Source organism: Capsicum annuum, chromosome 6 (genome assembly GCF_002878395.1).
Source record: "Capsicum annuum cultivar UCD-10X-F1 chromosome 6, UCD10Xv1.1, whole genome shotgun sequence".
Lineage (NCBI taxonomy): Eukaryota > Viridiplantae > Streptophyta > Magnoliopsida > Solanales > Solanaceae > Capsicum > Capsicum annuum.
Window position 1 is genome coordinate 92,335,289 of NC_061116.1, and position 8,507 is coordinate 92,343,795.

Consider the following 8,507-nt stretch of genomic DNA (forward strand, 5'->3'; position numbering starts at 1 on the left):
GGGTGATCTTGGGATCTGATAATGAAATTACTCAACTGATTATGAGACTGAGATAAAGCCTATTTGATTGATGATCTCTAGATCTGATACAGAATAACTTTATATGGGACCAAGCCTATCTGACGGGTGGTCTATGAATTAATGGAACTATTAGAGTTCCTTACTATGATAGATGACTGTATCTGATAGTCGTTATTTTTAAAGATTGATACTAAAACTATAACTGTGGGAACAAGTCACTTAATCGAAATGCCCCTTATCTCAACTGGTGGGGTCTAACCTGTAACCCCAGCTGAAAGGGTATCAATACCGTGCCATGGGTAAAGGCCTCTTTGGTCAAGCCTATCTGACAGGTGACCCTCGTAGGAAGTTAGCGTAAGGCAATATAATAGTAAAGCCTATCTGATGGGTGACTAGCCTTTCCTAACGAGTGACTCCTGCATCCTGCATTGGCTATGCAGTTTTGGAGTTCATGGATTGCTCCTAACGACTCTGCCTCTCTGACGGGGAGCCGCCATCCCTGCCCTCGCTCGGTGCTAGCTCCTATTCCCAACTGAAAAACATAAACCTGATTCTTAACTAAACACAAACTAAGCTGAATTTTATACTGATCATGTTTCTCAAATGATCTAACTGAGTTAAGCTCAATTCACTTGGTTTTGTATCTAACGAAATACTACTGAATCTCGTTATCTAACTAAACGACACTAAGCTTTGAATAGAGTACTCGATTACTACAGAGGTTAGAACTGAAAACTTGAATACTACTAGATCTGAGCTGGGTTCAGAACTGAGGCTGAGTTACTAGTGATACTGAGATTACGACGATTACAGAGATTACTGAGATTTCTTAAGTTTTGTATCTGTCTGAGAATACAGAGTTTTATAACTCATTGAGTTCTGAAAATCATGGTTTGATTGATATTATCATGAAAACTAACACGGGCTCTAGACTGTAGCTAAATTGTTGGGTATAAATACCTCCAGGACTCGACAACATAAAAGTAAAACATAACCATTCTTGAATAATCAAGACCATGGATAATCATTCACTATCACAATCACTAAGGCATCACTTCGAGCATTTAGGAATCATAAACATGTGATAGTATAGAGAGATATACTATTGGATCATACTACATTCAACAAGGCCTTGCATCAAGCACTTTACATATATTTAAGTCTTGGCATGTACCAGAGAACACATAATTGGGGAACTTCATGCTATCATGTTACAATTCATTCATCAAACACTTAACATGTATTAAAGTCTTAGCATGTATCAAAGAGCACAAAATTAGGGAATTTCATGCTATCATGCCATAGTTCAATCACTAAGGCTTTTCAACAAACACTTGGCATGCATGGGCTTACATACAATTGGGAATTTTTAGTCAACATGTGATGATGGCTTTAATTCATTCACATAAGCATTTTATCAAGTATATGGGGAGCATGGTTTACTTATTCAATAATTTCTACACTTAATTAACATGAACACACCACTTAAAAAGTAACTTAAAGACGGTTTATTGTGAACATCACATGAATACCACATACTAGGGTCAAATCTTGAAAACCTTGTAAACAAACATGAATCACAACTCAATAATAGCATGAACATCAATTTCAACTCACATGAATCATGAAAACTCATAAACATAAAAGCTTTAAAATTTTAAAAAAGGTTCTTGAGCTTCTTGGATGAAAGGGACCCAAGAATCAATATCTACATACCTTAGAGAAACTCTTTCTTAAAATCCCTTAGAGAGATTCTTGATTTCTTAATTTCTCTTGAAGAAGAAGGAAGGGTTTTGATTTTATAGAAACCCTAGCTCTTGTTCTTGAACAACTTTGAGAGAAAACAATGATAATTTGGATGAAATAAGACCAAATCCCGTGTTAAGGAGTATATATAGGGTTTGGGAAAAGTCCTTTTTCACCCTTGGAATTAAACTGAAAAATCTTAATTTTACATGCTGATGAGACACACCATAATTGCACTAGCTCACTGGAAATTGGACAATCAGAAAACTTCTTGAAGGCGCGACGCGGCGAAAATCGCTTTGCCACCTTGGTTGCAAACTAAAAAGGCACCTCGATGCGGTGGAATCGCGTTAGTGCACTGAAAATTGATAATTCTAAAATTAAGCCTTGGCACAACATGCCATAATCACAGAGGCTCACTGGATTTTGATGATTGCCATTTTGGCTAGCTCTGCGATGCACTAAAGTGCCAGGTGGCACACTGTCTCACTAAAATGGCTTTAACTCTTTGCCCGAGTGTCGAATTTGGGTGAATTTTGTATAGAAAGAAAGCTTTTTCAATTCTTTACATGACAAAAAGTCGATATTAGGGAAATTCTACACGGTTCAAAATACTTCTCACTAGGGAAGATACTTCTCAACCTTTTAGGGCCGGATTAACACTTCACTGAACACGCTCTATAGCTTAGACTATGAGAGAATTTTGTGGGGTCTTACAATATCTCCCCCTTGAAAACATTCATCCTCTAATGTCTCTTGATAGGCTAAGAATACTAATCGACTGAAATTACTCAAGGAATGGGAATATCTGAAACATGACTATGCAACTCGAACTACTAATTCTGAACTGTCATACTGGACATGCATATCTGATACATGGAATACTTGACTGAAGCTACTCATAAGCTAAATTCTCATAATAGATATGCATATCAGATGCATGGATACATAACTGGGCTAATATCATGAATGCATGACTAAACATATTGAAAAATTGAATACATTCTACTGAACATGCATATCTAATACATGAATGTCTAACTGAACTGAATCTTGAAACCATATCTGGCTATGCAATGATCATTGATGCTAACTTCATAAGGAGAGTCTGAATATGCAAATGAATGAGTCCAAGAATATGTGATCATCACAATATCATGGGTAATCTCCCCCTTGGGACTCTATGTCCCTCTAAACACACTCTGCTGGATTATTGGGGCGGTGCACGGGGCACCTACGAGCTGGGTCATGATTGACCTATTTAGATCTGAAACTCATGCATGACTAATGCTAACATATAAGCTCAAAATGGAAGCAAAGGATCTAGAAATGCATATCACAAAGATGAACGACTCATAACATGCCCGTGTCTATATCAGGGAACCTTTCCTGATCATAGAGAGCCTGAATACGTAGAGACTATTCTGACGCTGACTACTACTGGCACCGGAAGGGGCACTCTGCTGAAGAAACTCTCTACCCCTTTGAGCTAGTGCTCTACATTCTCGTATCCTATGGCCTGGCTCACCATACCCAAAGCACACATCACTATCGACTCTACACACACCTATGTGGCTCTTTCCATACTCTTCACAAAGCGGATTATAGAGAAAATGGTAGTCTCTTAAGAGGTTTAATATGGCTAATGATAGTGCACTTAAATGCCCCTTTAATCTAAATGATTTGGCTATGGATAATGCTTATAAGTATGGTGGTATTATGATACCACTGGTTTATTGAATAGCCTTGGTTAAAAATGGATAATTGGATTGTTTGTTAATGGTTTTAATTGGGCATTAATATCGAAAAGTGTAAAGTAAGTTGTAGAAGGTTGTGGTCTCAGGGGAATCCAAACCAAAAACTCATATTTATCGATATGAGGGGTCTTCGATAGTTACATTTCTATTGGAGGGATATACTAGTCATCCCAGGTATATTTCCTAGTCGTGCAGCTATATGCACTGGGACCCTTTCAGCAGGGGGAGCTGAACCCTTATGGCCCCTGGGTGGTAGGACGGCTAAGCTACACAACCCAAGTAAAGTTTTTAAATGGCATGCTAAACCCAATCCCTTTTCCCGGCACTTCTTTATATATATGGTTGTTTGTATTGGATGGCTTTCACTTGGTTTTGATAATTGGCATTAACTTATCCTTATCTTGAGTTTCATGCTAGTGTTCACCCACTAACCCATCTACTAGCTGGTGTATACCCATGTTATGCAGTAACTGGTTGTTCGACTCCTCCTTCATAGTATTTGATTTGGGGACTACTTATTGGACTAAAGTGGTGAGCTTTCATCCTTTTGGATGGTATCATTTTATGATAGACATTCTTAGATATTTTACTTTCTTTTCGAATATTGGTTTTTTGCATGGTTGGGGGCATGTCCTAATCAAATATTTGTATTTTTTTGGATAGAGGCTTTGTGGTACTTCTGGGGGTTGGTATGGATGGGATCAGTATTAGTATTGGCCTTAACATTGGTATTAGTGTAAGGTTTGACATCATTGGGCAATATTGTTGGTTGTTCCATCGTATTACATTTTTGGTTTTATTATCATATTTTATTTTGATATTTTCTAAATGGTTTGGTATTGAATAGATGGTTGGTTTGGTATGGTTAGACTCGATTAGTTCGGTCATAGTTGTGACCCTATCCTAGAGTCTTACTAAGAGTGTTGCGTTATCTTGTTATATGCTCAAATATCAGCTCATCCAAGTCTATATAAGGTAGTTGGATTGGCTAAGAGGGCAATCCCTTGTCCTGGAAGGACTTAGGATGCCCATTATGACAAGGACCCAGTTTGGGCTGCGTTGGCTTGATTTCCTTGTGTCTTTTTTTCTAACTTGGTTAAAGGTTAGTTTGATCAGTAATAATGTTTGAACTCGTGCTTATGCTTACCTTACCCATCATTCGAGGATGAATCATCCTAGTGGGGGAGAATTGAAATACCTTGGCTTTTGACCCTTAGAAAATTTCTTGAGTTTCATTATACGACTACAGGGTGTTAGTCGTATGATTAGCCATGGTTTGAGGCCTTCCACTTGTATATTAATCAGTATGGTTTGGTTAGTTTCTATATAAGATATGAGAAGGCACCATACTAGTCGTATATTAGGGTACAAAAAGTATGATGCCAACCATATGATGTCCTATTTCTAGACTAGATGATTCTATTCTGCCTAGGGTACGGTTTTGGGGTACCTATTGGCCCTTGTGGTCATATGTTGGACAGTGTATTGGTCAAATTTAATTCCTATGGTACGAGTGGTGGGTACCACTCATATGTTAGGGTACGATTTAAGGAGGTGTGGTCGTACCCTCCTGTACATATACTTTTAGCTTTTATGTTTAGGAAATTTTGGATATTTCCCACCCAAAAACACTTAAGTCCCCACATCTTAAAACATACTATGAACTCTCATAACATACTTTGAAATATCACAACACATAAAAACACTCTCTAAACTCTCTTTTGAAGATTAGGCAAGGGTTTCTACAAGGTGTTCATCTTGACGCTCAAGAGTCATGTTCTTTCTGTGAATCTTCAGGAATAAGGCATGTGAATCTTACCTCATTGTTAGTTCATGAAAAATTATGCCTTTGAAGCTTTGATTTTGAATCATTAGTAGTGGTTTGAAAAACTATGAGTGGGTTTAGTGCATATTGTTGAGTATTGTTTACTCTTGGTTTAAATTGTGTTTATACATGTTTTAATGATGGTTTTTCACATATGGGTGCTTGGTAATTATGGTTTAAGAAATTGGTCATGGGTAGCCCTAAACTTTATGGTTTTTACTTTGGTTTTGGTTATGGTAATGATATTCCCTCAAAGTGTTGTGAAAATGCCTATGAGAATAAACTAGTCACATGTTAACTAGTGTTTTGGACTAAGGCATTGTCCTAGTGGTTCTTTGAAGGCCTTGTTTGCCATGTAATGATTTAAATGGTAACCTTGGTTGTTTATTTGGGTAAATGGGTTTGAGTCCTTAAACACTAACTTGATTTATGTCTTTGTTTGACAATAGGTTCGAGTTCCTAAACTTTGAATTGAATGTCTTTTTAGAGAATAGGTTTGAGTCCCAAAGTCAAATAATGAATGGTTCACTGATAATATTAATGGCATGTGCTATACTTGCAAGTGGTGTTGGTATGACCAACGAAGTACCTTTGATAATTAATTAGCTTAATGGTTGTAAATGTTGAATAATGGTTTTAAATTGGGATTTAAAAGAGATATGTATAGCCAAGTTGTGAAAGTGGAGTCCAAAGGACTAACACTAAAAACTGTGCTATCCAGTGAAGGTGTCTTATGATTGGGTGGTTCGAGTCCCTCGAATGAACATATAAAAGGGAGGTTAAAGTACCCCTTAATATATGTACTAGTGCTTAAGTCCCCTTAATTATGCTGGGAGGTTTGAGTAACCAATATAGGGATATATGGTTGTGGATATGTTCATGCAGCTACACGCACTTGGGCCCTTCTAGCTAGGGGAGATTTAGGCTCATATAGCCCGTGGGTGCCCAATTCTATGATGGTCACACTACACAGCCTAGGTTTATGTTTTCAAAGTTCATGCTAACCTTGATCCCTACCCTGTCATCGTATATATATATAAATATATATATATATATATATGTAAATCATTGTTTATATGCAATGATGGATTGTATTTGAACTGTTGGCGTTATTTTATTCTTATCCTTGAGTTTCATTGTAATACCCCAAACTTTTCTTTAAGTCAAATCTAGTCTCCAGAAGAGTTAGTGATGAGTTTGAAAATGATTAATGTTTAAATCAAATAGAATTTCCCCAATTTCGATACCAATTTTTTAAATGATCGTGTGGGAAATTGAATTAGCTTTCCAATGATATCAATTTATCCAAATCCGGTATGGGAGTAAAAAGTTGTGGACATTTATAGAGAACTATCAAAACCACCCAGAAGGAACGGTCAAGCCGACGGACCATCGAGCTAGCAATGAACCAATGCCCAAGCCATCACGATAAAGGTAGTGAACCTATCTTCTGGCCAAGTGCGATGGTCAGGACCGACAGACCATCGAGTTAGCGATGGACCATAGACCAAACTGTCGCAGAAGGGACAAAAAGTTCAAGTTCTATCCAAGTATGATGGGATGGATCAACGGACCATCGAGCCAGTGATGGACCATCGCCACTTCTGATCAGCGATTTTTAGCTATTTTTAAAAGGGTATTTGGGTCTTTTTCCACCCGTTTTGATCCCTAATTATATTAGACCAGAGCTCATAACTTCATTATTCATCAATAATACCAAATTAGGATTTCTATCAAAGATCAATCCCCAAGAACAAAAAACCCTAGGTGTCTAATCCCAAGTCAAGAATTCAAGCTTTCCTTCACCAATTTTCAAGAAACCATCCACCCAGGTATGTCAAGTGTTGATTCATGGGCTCCTTTCACCTTTTGAAGCTCAAGAAACCCTATTTGAAATATAAACTTTGGATTCTATGGTATGAGTTGGATTATATCCATGTTTATGTTGTTGTTTGATTTCCAAGTTGAAGTCTTTAATGATTATCATGAAAATATGTTAGTATGTGGTTGAAATTCTTACATTGGAAGTGTAAAATATTGCCATGATGTATTATTTCAATATTCATGCATAAGCCTAAAGATATGCATGCAAGTTGTTTGATAAAATGCCTAAGAGAATAGGAATTGTGCCTTTTGACTCATTTGTGACCTAAATTGATGAATCAATGTTTCTCCTTTATGTGTGATATGACTCCCACATTATTGTTTTGCTTTGTAATAGATTAATGTAATGCTTATGAGATTAGGATTATGAAATTATGGTATGTTTACATATATTCCTATTCATGTGTATGCTTATAGCATGCGAATACTTTATGAAAATCCCAAATAATTGTACTATGAATTGTTGACTATGGTCATGTTTCAAAAAGTGTCATCTTGTCAGTTTCATGCTATCGAGTCCTGGGGGTACTTGTACCCAACAATTTTGCTGTGTGCCTACAACCAGTGTCAGTTTCATGATAATCTCAATCATGCCATGATCAGTAGTATTCTTAGTCAATTTCAGAACTCAGTAGAATTCAGTCAGCTACATGACTAAGGAAAACTCAGTAAACTCAGCAATCTTAGAAATTTTAGAAATTCAGTAATCTCAGTAGTGTTCTGTCAATCAACGAAACTCAATAAATACATTCCAATTTAGTTTAGTTAATCTTGTTCAGTGTCTAATCAGATGGGAGTAGGATTCAGCACCGAGTAAGCCCAAGGATGGGAACTCACCAGCAAGTAAAGAGTGTAATTCTTAGAAGCGATCCTTGTGCTCCAGAACTACGTAGCCAGCGTAGGATGAGATATCAAACCTGCTAGTTGAGGGTAGATAAGGTGGATTAACCTGTTATATGAGGGTTCCACCATTTTTTGTAGAGTACCTGTTAGATGAGGGATTACTCATAGCTTATCCTTACCAGTGGCGCGATATTAACACCCTTCCAATTAGGGTTATAGATTGGACCCAACTTAATTATATTATCTTATTTGGGGCATGTCAGTTAGATGACTACTTCCCACAGTTACAGTCTTAGACTTAGTCTCAGTAATAGTACATAGATAGTTCTACAAAATTTAGGACTATCAGATACAGTCACCTAGTTCAGTATGGAACTCAACTAGTTCCATCAGAAATAGGACTGTCAAACACAGTCATTTAGATAATAGTA